At 33.5% G+C, this 16,458-nt stretch overlaps 1 long non-coding RNA gene across 1 annotated transcript; it reads left to right on the top strand.

The window, feature by feature from the left end:
• Positions 1 to 4,986: 4,986 nt before the first annotated feature.
• Positions 4,987 to 15,101, top strand: LOC137402145 (uncharacterized). Its single transcript, XR_010979475.1, has 3 exons — positions 4,987 to 5,081; positions 7,757 to 7,897; positions 14,864 to 15,101. It is a non-coding gene; the product is annotated as an uncharacterized lncRNA (long non-coding RNA).
• Positions 15,102 to 16,458: the final 1,357 nt, after the last annotated feature.

Genomic DNA, 16,458 nt, shown 5'->3' with positions numbered 1-16,458 from the left:
GATAAACGCGATAATAATACCTCAAAAAAATACCATAACACATCTATTTTGATGCAACAACACTCTATCTTTCAGTCCTACTCCCATCCTTCAATAAAAAATGGCCCTCAATTTTTCAAACAATTGCTTTAAGTGGTCTCAAATAGCAGTACCATTAAAATAGAGTTAGCATTCAAATATAGGTTTAACGGTAGCCCACTTTCAACATGTCTGTAAATACCAAATAAAAGGTGGTCAGAGGCTCAATGCATAAAGTGGTCATCAACTTTCTTACTTAATATTATGTTACAAACATTTTACTTTTGTAGAAGTTGTTTGATCTGGAGAATAAAGATGAGCTCTCCACACCGAACTATAGTCCCTCGATCATTTCCTCATAGAACCAATCATATCGGTCTACAAGTTTTTAAAAAAGCTAAAGGGTGAGTTTATGAGCCCTTGTTTTTTTAGTCTTGATCTTTTGATGATTATAGTTGGCTCTGGAGACTGTAGTCATTAATTACATTGGGCAGTTGGCTAAACCAAAATACCATAGCACTGGCAATCAAAAAAATAACTAAAACAATAGTTAGGATGCAAAATACTAATGTATGAAGTTGTATGTACAAATTATCCGTTTTTTATATTTATGTACAGTATTTCAACTATGTATAAATTTAGTATAAAGTTTATTAAAATATTATTATTAAATATTAATATTTAAATGTTAATATAAAAATATTAACCATTTTTGCAAAGTTTGACTGATTTTTTTAATGAGTTTAATTTGGGTTCTCAGAATTGAAACGTTTTAAAACACAAGCAGGTTTGTACGTAGTCCATTAACTGAGTGCATACAACAGGCTGTGCAGTGCAGCTCAGCACAACGTACGCGTTTAGCCAAGATCAATGTTCTATGGCTCTTACAAAGTTTTCCGTACAAAACACTTTTTTTAGTGAGTAGCTGATTAATTGATTAATTGATTAATGGATTACTGATTGCTTCCTATTTTATTAGCAAAAGAGGCCGAGAACACGGCCGAGCTCACACTGCAACACACTTTTAGCTTTTTGTTCGCATCTTTAGATGTAAAATTTTCTGTTGATTGAGGTGTATATAAAAAATCTCATAGGCGGCGGGTTCAAAAATAGGGGCCATGCTAACCTGAGGGCACACTTCATTCATTGGTGAAAGTTAGGTCTTTAACAAAAGCCATTACATTTATGAGAATAGCGATTTGTATACCAAAATATGTTGTATTCTAATAAATAGTGTATTACGTTGTTCTATATAGAACGATATGGTAATGATGCTACCATATCACTACCAGGCACACTGGCTTTTTAGCTATAACTAAAAAACAACTTGTATTAACCGTTTTAGGCAACACTCTTGCTCACCTAAATTCTGGAGTTTTCTGTTCATGTAATAATATTATGTTTTCCAAACTATGATACAATTAAAAGTGCTCTTGTGAATCCTGGTCATCAAATGTTTTTAGCATTTTTTTATAACATCAAGTGGCAATTAAATTTTCCTATTTAATAATAATAATTTATTGTGTTTTCCAAACTATGATACAATTAAAAGTGCTATTGTGAATTCTGGTCATCAAATATTTTTAGCAATTTTTTTATAACATCAAGTGGCAATTCAAATTTCCTATTTTCCAGCAAGATCAACAAATTTTTAACCCCTCTTAGCATTTTCAACATATTGAAGAGTGAAGTAATAATTTGTGGACATGATCCACAATAATCATGAACTTGTGGTATGACTCTTACTCTGTTTCTTACATCAAGCCTGCTTATAAACATGCTGTCAAAATGCAGTTGCATTTAAAGGTCGACTCGCAACAAAATTTACATTACAGTTATTTGGTATCAAAAAATTCACCATGTCTTACTCTACTGGGTTGTAGGTGCAGAATTTGTAGAATGGTAATTACAAGCTCTTAAAAGCTCAAAAATGAACAGTTAATCGCAGCCATCACGAAAACATCGTAGGTTAGAATCCCTGTATTTTGATTACGTACTCAACTCAATGTAGTTATTGTTCTGACATGCAGTGTTATCACGGAAAATTAAAGGCCAATCACAGCCTCGGTATAAAACGTCTCGTAGCACTAGTTTATGACAAACACTTCGGGTTCTACCGGGAAGCTCTCATCAAATATACATGCTCAATTATAAATGCTCGCTACTTTACAATTTTTTCAGCTTGGTGTAATTTTTTTGTCGTAATTTGATCATGTGACCCATAATTCCTGTCAAAAAGCATGAACAATTTTTGCAGAATCCTTTGACTATCGCAGGTGACCAACAGGCTCCTCATGTCATCAGAGGATGGTATACATTCCTTCGAACTAAAGTTAAAAAATAAAATAATTTTTAGGCGAGGTTTTGAGATATCAGTGCTCAAAGTGACAGCATTACAATGATCAGGAAATAGTCACCTAAGGACAATAGACATGATTTATTGAATACATGAGGTAAATTTGTAAAAATATTTTGACAAATGAGGTTGCAAAAAAGTTTAAACAGAAGCCATCACTGCGCAACTTACACCCCATTTTAGCCGTTTCGTAAAGGGATTCCAACCTATGACGTTTTTGTGATGGCTGCGATTAACTGTTTGCTTTTGATCTTTTAAGATCTTGTGATCACTTTTCCCCATATTTTGCACTTACAACACAGCAGAGTAAGATACGGTAAATGGTTTGAGACTAAATAACTGTAATGTAAGTTTTGTTGCAAGCTCACCAATAATTTACGCATAAATTGTCTCAGTTATTTTTTTAATCATTTAAGAATTAAATTAGCTATAATAATAATTAGCTCGATTAATATTAAAAGCTTGGAAACCTCTGGTATTGTTTTTTTTTTAATTATACATGTATACAATATGATTCTCAAATACAGCAAAGCATGACGTAAAAGTAATACAAAGCAGATTTTACACTGATTGCTTCTGTTTTCTTTTGACGAAGCTGTTTCAGTGCGAATCAAATTGTTCAACTCCTGAGCTACTGTGAACCTAGTAGGACAGTAAAGATAGTCAAAGTGTTTTCGCATAACCAAGTGCTGCATGATGTGGCTTTGTCAAGCTTTTGTACGAATGGGTCGCAATCTCAAAAAGTCGCAAACCATGAAGTTGAGTTATCCGACTATAAAGCTGCACTAACTGAATAAGTAATACATTTTTTTAGATATACAGCTATTTCTATGACAACCAGCTACAATCTGTTTAGATTTTTAACTTCAGCATAATTTTCTGGATATAAATTCAGAAATCTAGATAAATATCACAACATCTTGATTGATATTGGTTGCTATGACATTTTGAAATGTAAACACAATTGTGCATTAGTTTTTGTTTCTCAAACTTCAACACTTGTTTTCTCGGAACTATGTTTTGGCATTAATGGTTTCAGCATTCAGCATGCATTAATTACATGCATTCAGTTTATTGACCATAAAACCTGCTGTAATTGAGGTAAAATCAAAATTTTGTTTTGCAAAATAGCTGTGAACTCACTCCTTTTGATAGTAGTGTAGATAACTCCCAATCTCAAACCACTGATTTAACCATGGTTTCTGAGATCATGACCCAAATTGTTTATGATTAGTGAGTAATTGACAAATTACTTTACTGTATATATACCTGAATGAAAAAAGCAATGGTTTGTATATGTTGAACCAATAAAAATATGTTTACAACCCAAGTGTAGTTTCGCTTTGCGAATACCTGCTTTATGACAATTTCTTCTTAGAAATGACAGTCATGTCGGAGGCATAACAGCCACAAATTTTTACTAGTTTTAGTTCTATGGACTGGGTAATTTTATTGAGTAATAGTGCTGATGAGAGTAATTATTTTTATCAGTAATAATATATTGTAAACTAATAATATTCATGAATCATCTGACTCGAGTTTTATGCTCACCTCACGGTAATTTCAAAATGAACGAAAAGTGTTCCCTCTCATTCTGCAACACATTTTTTATAGTTTTCGCGGCATCAACTAACGTATTATTATACTGATTAATTTGCTATAAAAAGACTGTTAATAGATCATGTGGTTTAAAGTTATAACCATTTATACAGACTCATTTTAGAAATTATGTGTCACTAATTACTTATGTCGCAGTAAAGAAATTCCTTTCGTAGTAAAGGAGTTGACGTTAGTTTGTTAAATACATCATGTAGTTACCACACTGTTTAGAACAAATAGTGCTAATGTAAAACTACAATAAAAATATGTCATCGCTAACATAAATTTGCTACCAGTTTTAATTTTATATTATACTATATATTTTATATAGGTTTTGCATTTTCTATTAAAGGATTTTAAATGTTCCCAGGACAAAAAGAAGCCACTGCAACAGGCTTTTCATAGAAATGATTTTAAACTCTATCTTAGTATGATAGATATTTCTGTAACAAGTATTGATGTGGCTAATTGTGCCTAATACTTTTATACGCTTTTGACTAAGTCGAACAAATCTAGTTTGTTTCACTCTTACCACCTGCCTCAAGTCGGTGCAAATGATCATCAAAAATTTGATTTCTTTGTGCCGCTAAAAATGGCACATTAAAGAAAATTTAGTTTGGTGAACACTCAAATATTGGTTAATTATTTGCCTTGCTAAAAACCGTAATAGACTCATCTGGATTACATGTACAACTTAGCTGCCTAGGTTGCTAACTCGTAGTTCCGTGGCTTGTTATCATTTTGCTTGTTAGGGAGTAGTAATCTTTTTAAAAAAATGAACCCGCTTTTTTTGTTGGAAACATACCATTCAAGCAGCAAATGTATGTCAGTGCTACTGCGCATTATGCTGGTTAATATTCTCAGCTTTGTTAATCATTCTTAGTATTGAATAAGTGTTGCTGCTTTTTGGTTTGTCTCTTTTTCCATATATATGTAACTATTATGTATGACTTTTTAGCTTCATGAAGCTGGTGCAGAGTTCTTACTAACCCTTTAGTGACGCGGGCTTACGGCTGGAATTCCCCCAGCGCACCAGAGCATTTACTATGGTTATTTGAGCCTTCGATACCACTGCGTAAAAACTGCATCAACTTTCATCAAAATTGAGGTAGATCATAAATCAACATGCAAAGAATGCTGAGAAATTTCTCTACAAGCTGATTTTTTTTATGTAGCTAGCTTGCATTTGCTTTCCTGCAAAACTCTCAATTCGTTGAAGCGACGAGTTTTTTTTATTTTTGTTGGTCATTTTCAATTGTTTTTATATTTACTAAAAGCAATTTTGCAATGTTGTATAAATAATTCCTGCATGGATTTATATGTTCACAACAACTTAAAAAAAAATTAGTCGTCCAAGAGCATTGAAAGTGGAGTTATGAGCTCCAATGTATAGCGGGAGCGCCACTGGAAATGCTCAAGACGCCTTGTCCATAAGCAGCGCAAGACAGTCACCCGACAAGGTTGCTCCAACTTTTGTGCAAATTGGCACAAAACTGTGAATAAATATGCATCTGGAAGCTGAGAAATTTTCCTGCAGAATGAGATTTTTTCCTCCACACAGCTTGCAAAAACTTGGCAGCTAGACATATATAATTATATGCAGTTACAATTTTTTGCTCTAGTTTTTATGCATTTCTTGAGACTATAGATCTATGTAAAAGTTTTGCATATAAAGTCAATGCACAGGTTCATGTGTGCTGCAGCAAACATTAACCGGTTGTGTGCAAGAAGAATTAAGTCGTGAGCCTATATTCACACATTTGGTGAAGCAGCAAAAAACATGAAGTAACATTTATTATGAGCAGAAACAGCAAATCATGGACTACTAGATTGCAAAACAATATGAGAACAGAACTTTTTGATTAGACCGCTGCTCTGAAGATGAAAGTGTGCAACAAATACAGCACACCAATGCACAACTAATACAATAAATTAGCAAATTTATGTAAAAATGCTAGCAATACAAAGCAGTGAAGCATTTGCGGAAACAATAAAATACCATTTGTAAATAAATTTAGTTAGCATGGTAAAGATCAAAACATGACTTGCACAAATATATTCCACTTGTGACTCCGCTGCCAGTGCATTCAGCTTGCTCGTCGACAATGTATACAGACAACTGGTGCACATAGCCAGAGACAGCAACGGAAAGCAAATAACTTAATTCCAAATTTAGATCTGTTAGATGGAATATACTGTCTGAAGTTGAGCCATCCTTCCCATGCCAGCAAGCTTTCATCTACAGATATAAATTTATCAGAGTGAAAAACAGGATAGAACCAGTCGCATGTCATGGCAAAATTTTTTTCTAACTTGAACATTTTATTGCCAGTAGGGTCTTCAAAATTGTCAATAAATTGTAAGCTTGCTTCTAATTTTCTTTCAATTTTTAAATTGATTAAAAATCAGCGTAGATAATAAAGGAATGTCACAGTGGACCAGTAAGGCAGCATAGTAGGCTTTTTGAGAATACCTAAATGCAAAACTAAACAAACAACTCGCCAAATCTTTATCATCAACAGGCTCCGACGCATCGCAATGTTTTTGAAGGCCATATTTATTTGTTTGGTTCAAAATAATATTTATAGCGACCGATGTTTAAAAAGCTTTGAATAATAAAAAACACCTACCTGTTTAAGAATTCAAACTTATACTCCTGCCAGACTGTTAGCAAAATGTAATTATTTTGGTTTTAAATCAGCTCCTCTTTGATATCCGTCATTATTAGCCGTTTCAACACCGGCCGTTTCAGTCTCACTTTCGCAATCCCATTCATTTTGTTGATTCTCTTTTTTACTTTCATCGGCTTCCTCACATTTTTTGGTCTAAAATCCCCTTCTTCACTTTCAAACCTGTCGTTATCTTCCTGTAAACAAATCTTTTTAATAGCGCTTCAAATATCGCATCCGTTCATGATGATCAGCTTTCCATAAAGACCGTTCAACTTCTAACAAAGTGTTCTTTTTGCACATGCGTAGAAGGGAGTAATTACAGCCTCAAAACAGTAGTATGATATCTTTTAAAACTCCTCAAAATATTAATGAAAAATGTTAGTGCCATTTTTAAAATAAATAAATGAATTTAAAAAATACCTATTGAAGACTCAGATCTGATGGCAATTACGGGTTTGGTGCGCTGAGACTGCGCTCTCAGCCCATAAGATTTACGGGAACGGTGTGAAAAAGGTTAACAATAATTTGGTTGAACGTCAGGTTCTGGTTATTATGTTTTACATATTGGACTATGCCCTGTGAATAACTGCTTAATTTCAATTATGTACACAGCTCCTATTCACCCTTGCATGTTTATAGTTGTCGTGTTCTTGCATTCCTGTTACCTGTTTACCGGCGATAGCACTTGTACAAACTATAGGTTAGCGTAGCGTCTGAGACAGGAACAGAAACTTGCAGTTAACACCCATGGTGACGAGCTCTAAACTTTACCTTACAATAATATCTAGAAGCCAAGTCCAAATCAAGGTCAGACAACTGACAATCGATTTCATGACTTGGTGATCGCTTTTGAAATTTTGTTCACATTGCTTAAGTCATGCTCTTCTAATGCCTAAAGACTACACCGGTGAGGAATATAAAAGCTGTGATTGAATGTCAGGGCTAGAATATCAAATACACTTCTACTTGCTCAGTTTTTGTTTTTTCTGCAGCAATCAATGAACTTGCAAACGATTTGCTGTAAACGTATGTTGAAAACAGTTAATGTAAATCGGAAAAGGTTCTATTAAAAAAAAACTTGTTATTTCTATTTTGTTATGAATCATTGCAGAGTGCTGCCATAACATGTCCTGCATCCTCTTTGATGCTAGTCAAGTTATCTACAGAACTGGCAATTTAAGGTTCAAACAGCTTACATACATCTTTGGGATGTTTCTGGTCAGAAGAGAGTGGACACAAGAACTTAGTGAAGGTAAATCACGGTGTTTATAGACAAAAATATTGAGAAACGTAGAATGAGCTTTAATGAAAAAAATTTTTTTTTTAGAGGTATTTTACAATTATAGAGATAAAAAATCACTTCTAGTCTTAAAAATTCAATTATATTATTTTTGGCAAATACATTTAACACTTTTGCTATCACATCAATTTCTGACCAAACAAAATTAATTCAAACAAATTTTCAAAAAACTGATATACAGCTAGTATTTAAGTAATATCACAAAAATCAAAACCTACCGTTTCACTGTTAAATGCATCTTTTTCAAAAAAATTCTACAAAATAACTATGAAACTGTTTAGTGAGTCCCAATCTCACAAATGTTCTGACGCTTTCTTTGCGTTGAATGAACGCTGTGTGTTTCTTATTGCCATGACGATAATGATCTGGTTTTTCTGTTTTGATAATAAGTAGAAATGAAACTGTTAGGCTAAAAATTATTCTATTGGTTGCGGGTGATTGGCAACCAAATTGTTTTGGTAGAGACAGAGTTTGATTTGTCTAGCTAATGTGTGTGCTCCGTAATGAAAAGAAAAGTGAAACCCTCATGATAAGCCAATACATCGGCTTATGGTCTGTACTTATATTACCTCGGAAGCCGTGACATCGGCTTATGGTAGCAAAAGAGTTAATAATTTGCCCCATGCTATACCCTTTATAACTTTCAATGGCATTCATGTTGGTTAATAGATTGACTCGCATATTAGTATTACTTACAATCTGTTTGTGATAAATCCAATTTTTGCTCAAAATCCCGTTCTGCTTGTCATAGCTATCTTTTGCAGTTATCCTTCATTTTTCGTGATACACAGGGACATTGGTTCTTTGTGAAAAGTGAAATCGCAAAATAAAAAGTAGTTTTTTTTACGTACTATATATACATGTACATGGCTCAAACTTTTTTTGTTAAAACACTTGCATTTTTCTCTAAACATAATGTATTTGTTTCCTGTATGATAAATAAATTGAAGTTCTCTTGATTGACTGTTATGTCGTATTTCAATTTCAATCCCAGTATGGTAATTCAAAGAATGAACTTCAAGTGTATGGGCATAGTTTGGACTTTATCTGGTTGGAATATCTGTCCAGTAAATGCTCTTATAATGCATTCCTCTTATAACGGGAACTCCACCTAAAAATAATTTATGTAAAGCTTTTGTTTGATGCAACATAAATACTTTCACATGAAGTAAAGTGTCAAGTTGGTGCAAATTCTCAAATTCAATGACGAGAATTTTATAGCTGGCTTTAAAAATATAGTTTACATTCTTGCCGAACTGGAGCAATAAGAGTATGTATAGGGTTCGCTATTATAGATTTTAGTACATTGTTAACTCTTTTGCCACCGCAAGCCTATGCATCAGCTTATCAATAGGGTTTCACTTTTTTTATTAGGAAGCCCACACATTAGCTAGACACATCAAATTATGCCTCCAATTAAAGAAATTTGTTTCCAAGCAGGTGCAACCAATATAATTCGTTTGCAGTTCAACCATTCTAACATTTCACAGTAATTTAAGTACAGACAGTAAGCCGGTGTATTGACGTTTCAATAGGGTTTCACTTTGCTTTTCATTACGAAACCTACACATTAGCTAGACTAATAAAGTCTGGTCTCGCACGAGACCACCTTGTTGCTAGTCAGGTGCAACCAATATACATTATTTTTGTTCAACTATTCAATTTCCAATCATTTTTTCAAAACGGCAAAACCAGATCGTTATCGCAAACAAAGCGTCAGAAAAATTGTGAGAGTGAGATTCACCAAACAATTCTAAGCTTACCTTGTAGAGAACATTCTTTTAAATAAGATGCATTTTACAGTAAAATAATATTTGTTTTCATTCTTGAGTTACTGCTTAAATACTAGCGGTATATCGCTTTTTTTCGAAAAACCGTTTGAATTAATTTGGGAAGGTTAATCATTCGGTCAGAATTTTATGCAGTAGCAAAAGAGTTAAACTAGTTTGCCATTAGAAGATGTCAGTTGTGTCAAAAAATAGAAAAAATGACTAGCCTTTCATAAACTCCCAAAAATTGGAAAGCTACCTATTGGTGCAAGCATTGAAGTATTGATATACCCAGATGAATGTTATGAGCTCTAGTCTCATCAAAAATATATATTTTTCCTAACTGTATCCCGACGATGGATAAATGAAAAGTCAGACAGACACCGCTTTCACCTTGTTAGTTAGCAACAACAAGTATCAATCAGTCTTTTGTTGCTTTTATTTACTTCACCTTCTTGTTTGTCTCCAAATTCATGTCTACTGCCAATTAACCAGAATGTTTTTAATTGTTTAATCGGTTGATATGAGCATTAAAGTGGAAATTTTACCTGAGCTAGTAATTATTTCAGTTTTCTTGAATAGTGTTACAAAAACGAACTGTAACAAACAGGCGCAGTGGCACTTGCATGCCAATGGCAGAGTAACTTTATTGTAAAAGCACATGCCATAATCGTGTAAACCAAGGCTGAAAATCTGTTCTACTAGAAACTTCTGAGCTATTTAAAGGACTTTAATAATGTCTATATAATCTCAGATTTTTTGAATTTTTTTAAAGTGCTCGAGAGGGCAACTTCATGTTTTTTTGTCCCAGCATTGAACCTTCTTCAAATAGATTACAATTTTTGGAGAAAAGCCGTCTGCACAGCAATTGAAGGCTCATGTTGTTCGTTGGAGCTTAGGACATATTATTTTAGTGTTAATTGTGTTTTAGTTGTATCATGCGTATTTTGGAAGAAAACATTAAACCTAGAAAGAGTAATTCAAAGTGGTCTAAAAACATGCGAGTTATAAAGCAAGCTGACTTATTTTTAATAATCCTAGCTTAGACAACTGAAAAAATTATTTCTGTAAGAAATGACATCTTGAAGCATATTTGTTAAAAAAATTATTTGCTTGCAAAATCTGTTAGTTTAAACTTTTCTTGATTTTGCTGGACTTGCTGGACGTACTATTTTAGTGTTAACCCTTTGGCAGAGAAACGACTAAAATGTCGTTTACCGGTTGCGTGAAGAAACAAAATTTATGTCGCTTTCGGTAGACGTTTATAAAACTGTCGCCTAGTAACGTTAAACAAAGGATATGAACACTAGTAAGTTTTAAATATCATCAACAATATATCGGTTGATGATTTACAATATGAAATGATTATCTGAGAGGCTTTGATTTGTGCTAAAAACTAAACAAATTGCCTCTCCTTGAAAAAGAATAAAATTTGGAAAAAACAGTCAACATCAGCTCGACTTTCAAAACGGTAAAATAAAAGATTATTTGATCCTGCGATCATTAGTGACTTTTTGTTTGATCAGAATCAAAATAATTCAAATAATAGAAGTGATGTAAACTTTTTGGATTTTTAATAAACTTGGAAAATATAGGGAAAACGATCGCTGTGGTGTCAAATGCCTTCCAACGCTAAGTCGGTTAATATGCATCTGCAATGTGAGATTTCAAAATTTGATCACTGGCCATTTAAGAAGAACTAAATAGTTTTAGTGTAATCAGTATTAATAATACAAATAAAATCCACATTGATCGAAAAGTGTGCGTGAGGATCTTGTCTGTTTATATTTGCCTCCAGTGTCACCTGCCTACAATAAATGATTTTAGTTTACATAAAACCTGTTGTTATTCAATAAAAGCACTGATTCAACTTATGCTACTTCTATTTCAGCTCATCAAAAATTGGTAAACTTGCAATGAATCTATGTACTTATTTTATATATTTAGCTCTTCATCTTAAGCTTTCTTAAATTGCAATTGAGGTCCGTAAAAGTCGACGATAATTTTTTGCGATAGATGTAAGAAATAGAGTAGTAGTCATACCACAAGTTCATGATTTTTGAACAAATTATTCCTTCATTCTTTAATAAGTTGAAAATGCTAAGACGGATTAAAAAAATTATTGATCTTGTTGGAAGAGAGGAAATTTGAATTGCCATTTGATGTTATAAAAAATTGCTAAAACATTTGATGACCAGGATTCACAAGAGCACTTTTAATTGTATCATAGTTTGTAAAACATAATATTATTACAGGAGCAGACAACTCAAGAATTTAAGTGAGCAAGAGTGTTGCCTAAAACGGTTAATACAAATGGTTGTTTAGTTATAGCTAAAAGGCCAGTGTGCCTGGTAGTGGTAGCATCATTACCATATCAATCTATATAGAACAACGTAATACACTTTTTATTAGAATACAACATATTTTGTTATACAAATCGCTATTCTCATAAATGTAATGGCTTTTGTTAAAGACCTAACTTTTACCAATGAATGTGTGTGCCCTCAGGTTAGAATGGCCCCTATTTTTGAACCACACCGCCTATGAGATTTTTATAAACATATCAATCAACAGAACTTATTACATATAATGATGCAAAGAAAAAGCTAAAAGTGTGTTGCAGTGTGAGCTCGGTCGTGTTCTCAGCCTTTTCCGCTAATAACATAGGAAGCAATCAGTAATCCATTTTCAAAAGTCTATTGATTGCCCATTTCTAAAACCTTGGTAACTTTAAAGGTCTGACACGGCTGGTTAAGTAACCAGCCGTGTCAGACCTTTAAAGTTACCAAGGTCTTTTTACTACACTTGTAGTAAAAAACGAAATTGCGAGAACAAAAATATGTGCTCCCAAAAAACGGAAAATCCCAGGTCGGTGAGGGTTGTTAACATGTTTTCTATTGGTTCAATGCAGGCAGATGATTCTTTTCTTTCAAATAGGTACACGTATGACAGGCTAATTAATCAGCTACTCAATAAAAATGTGTTTTGTACAAACATATTTGTAAGAGCCATAGAACATTGATCTTGGCTATACGCGTATGTTGTGCCGAGCTGCACTGCCTGTTGTATGTAAATGTTGTTTCAGCCTGTTGCAAGTAAATATTGTTTCCTTTTTAGATCAGCTGTCTCAATGAAGTTCTGCTTGGCTTTTAAATTGGCATCCCACTGTGTGGTCGTGTTTCAGTCAGTGTTTTTCACCTCCGTGTTTCAGGTCGCAAGCAGAATTTCGCGATAGTAAAAGTACTTAGATGATACACCCTAAGATGCATTCAAAACAGTATTGTACGATAGCTTAGTGCTATAGACTACAACCCTATTCTGGTGTTTCAAACTATTGCCAGTTAGGAGTGTGGTAAGTAGCAGCTAAAGCTAAATGTCTTTATTATATAAAATACCTAAATACTGGCAAGGCAGAAGCGCATGGAAAACATGTAACTATAGAAACTGTTCATAGCAAGATATCCCTTTTGCTGCCATATGCGCTTTTATGCAAAGTGTATGGCCAACTGTCATATGCACACTATAGCAAATTTTCAAGCAGTCGCATAGTAACTTAATTTTATTACTTGTTGATAACATAACCAACGACCTTTAGTACTTTTATAGTATTGACAGTGTTGTCTAAATATTTTTCTATGAAAGTTGCATAAATTCGCAAGTCTGTTTTAAGTCTTTGTTTGGAAAATTTCAACTCGGAAACGCTCATCTTTTTTTCAACATTTGAACTATTTAGCGTTATTATGGCCTTCGCAAGTTCCTCGCGACTTAAAAAACAAAGAGTTACATATGTTGATGAAATTGCAGCCAATTCAAAATCTGGCTTAGTAATTAGAAAGATAATGAAAGACGCAGCACTAACTCTGACGGTAATCTGCTAAGTTCTGACGGAAATAATAGTTTTGTAAGTGTAAGTAAAATTGGAGATGATCATTTTAGTTTCATTGCGATCACAGCTTTACATAGGTTTAGTAATGCACAGAGCATAAACATGTCGATTTGGTGCATAGCTCTGGTAACACGTTTGCAAAATAAAATGTTACAAAAATGTTTTAGAGTTTGAAGTTTAAAAAACCTGTGAACATACCATGAAGTAAAATCACGATCTTTCAGTAAAATGACTGACAGTAAGCCGATGCTTAATTGGTACATGGATGGCAGCAATAGGCATATCTAAACACACCAACCTTAGAGTGTTAAAGGCCAACTGAATAATAAGGGATTTTTATACAATTAAATAGTCAATCTGTGCATGAAAAAACATTGACTGTTAGACAGTTAATAATTTTATTCAGCTCAAGAGTTGGACTAAACTTGGTTTGTACTAAAAATACCATGGCAGTCTAGAGTGCGGTAAAATATTGTCAGTTGCAATAATTAAACATTCAATTATTGCAAACTATTGCAAGAAGGTCAATTAGCACAATTGTTATTGTGTCAGTCTAACGCGTTGAATCTTGCAAGTTTAAATCCTATGTGACACAATTTTTTTTTTCTGATTTCCAACTGTGGCTTTAGATGGACATATACTGTTCTCATAATAGTACAGGCTGAATGTGTACAATGTTGTTGATTTTTGTGCGTTTTGCTTAGAAGGGAAAGAAACAGTACCGCTGTAATTGTTGGTTTGTAAAATAGAGCTTTTCTTAATCCAACTATTTATTACATATTATATTTCAATGATACCATTCTTAACTAAGATTTGAACAAAGAAGCATTAGCTTGAAATAAATCACTGATGATAATCATTGTTTTTAATTTTACTGAGCGAAAAGATTTGTGTTAACCACAACATTAAAACAAACTTTTTCAAAGAAAAGCTTATTGATTAAAGTTTTATTGTTAGGTGGAACATCAGCATACTTAGAATTGCAATATCTTTAGGAGAAATGTAATTATGCAGTTTCAGTAGGAAGACATCTTCTGTGCCACACCTACATGTAGTAGTGCTGCCAAAGTAACCCGCTGCAAGAGCTTCCTTTTAAAGTTCAGGTCCGTTTCCTAAGTATTTTGAAACAACGTGATGGAACACACTTTTTAGTAATTAATGTTAGAAAACCTCCTTGATATTTTGGGAAAGTCTGTAAAATGGGTAGGGTTCAAAATTCTCCTAATTTTCAACTATACAACTTACTAAATGGTTTCTTTGCAGGAAGAGCAGCAACTCTACCCGTTGAAGCATAGTGGTCTAGAATGCCTGACCTTCAAACGACAGGTTGTTGTTCAATTTCCAAAAAGGTCTCCAGTGACAGGAAAGACATCCAAGCTTGAAGTTCTTTCTGCAACTGGGCGTGTCTGCAATCAGCAAAGTTCCCTTGCCAATTACTTTAGAGATGTCTTGCTAGAATATTATTGTAAAAAATTGTGCCTAGCCGTTGGTTACACTAACCATAACATATTGCACTATACTCAACATACAAGGGACTGCTCACACAAATCGCAGGACAATTATTGTAGCAGCAGTGTTTTGAAGCTCTAAAACTTTATTTGACAGAAATAAATCAGATAATCCATTTTTGTTGACAAAAGGTTTGATGCTATGCTTTGTAAATCATTCAATTTTCAATATTTTGGTATTGCAACAACTGTTCGGGCTGCTTTTGATGGTTGGTTCCATTTTCACAAAAGACCTTTAGGTTCATACAAACTCATTGTTTGTAATAATATTGTCTTTGTCATTGTTGCACTCAATTAAACTATTTGTTTGACACGCCTATATTAAGCTTATAACATCTCTAAACTCTACTCCCTAAAGGGGCCGCTTATGAATTCATTTTTTTCTTTTGACTAAGAATGATATTTTGAAATGAAAGTGTTGACCAATGTTGATAAATGCGAGATGAATATCTATGTAATCTTCAGTGTGTTCAAAGTTACTCCTTGGTTTTATCGAAGGCTCCTATCGTAAATTTTTTTATAATTCAAAGGCCACCACATGCTATCTTTTCCAGTTTTGTCTGCTAGTAGCAATGATTGGATTTGATGAACGTGTTTTAGTAACGAAAGTGGTCACAGTTCATGTTTGAAATTTATGTTTTGAACATTTTAGCTCTGTGAATGTAACGGGCATATTTGCAGCATGCTTGAATATATGCGATGCTTTAATATATGATCACAAAGTGTATTTGTTTCTATGTGAAAACTATGATGATCTCGATACCAATCCGATCATTATTGCAACTTGTTTAAAACTAACAAAATGCTAGTTCTTGTGTTGCTTAACACGAACAAGCTATAAAGGGTGAAACAAAATTTTCATGTGGATAAACAATATGACAAACATTTGATCAAAGCACAAAAATATTTGCCAATAAGTCTTTTTTTTGGCCTTAGTTGACCAAAGTCCTGAAAACCGAATTAGTTGGCTTTTGCAACCTATTATTAAAACATTTTATCTAATAATCAAGGTTCATTGCAACTAAAATCCTTAAAATTAAATATCATATGGAATTTAGCTAAATTCATATAAAAAGAAGTAATGGAGACCTTGACACTAAGACTATCTATTGCTAGACATAAAAAACCTAATAGGAGTCCATGAAATTAAAGAGAAGATAATTGCTTGTGCAAAAGAGAAAACAACTCCAAATTTTGTATAAAAAAATTCAATTTATGCGCTAATGGGAGGCCCTCCAATTCATACTACAGAGCCTCCCAACCTGCAAAATTTTCCAAAATGTTGCATTCTCCGGCAAAATTTTTGCAAAATGCAAAATAGATACGTATGCGATCAGCATGACGAGTAGA

Source organism: Watersipora subatra, chromosome 8, assembly GCF_963576615.1.
Source record: "Watersipora subatra chromosome 8, tzWatSuba1.1, whole genome shotgun sequence".
Taxonomy (NCBI): Eukaryota; Metazoa; Bryozoa; class Gymnolaemata; order Cheilostomatida; family Watersiporidae; genus Watersipora; species Watersipora subatra.
The sequence above is the reverse complement of the archived record's forward strand: the minus strand, read 5'-3'. Positions and strand labels throughout refer to the sequence as shown.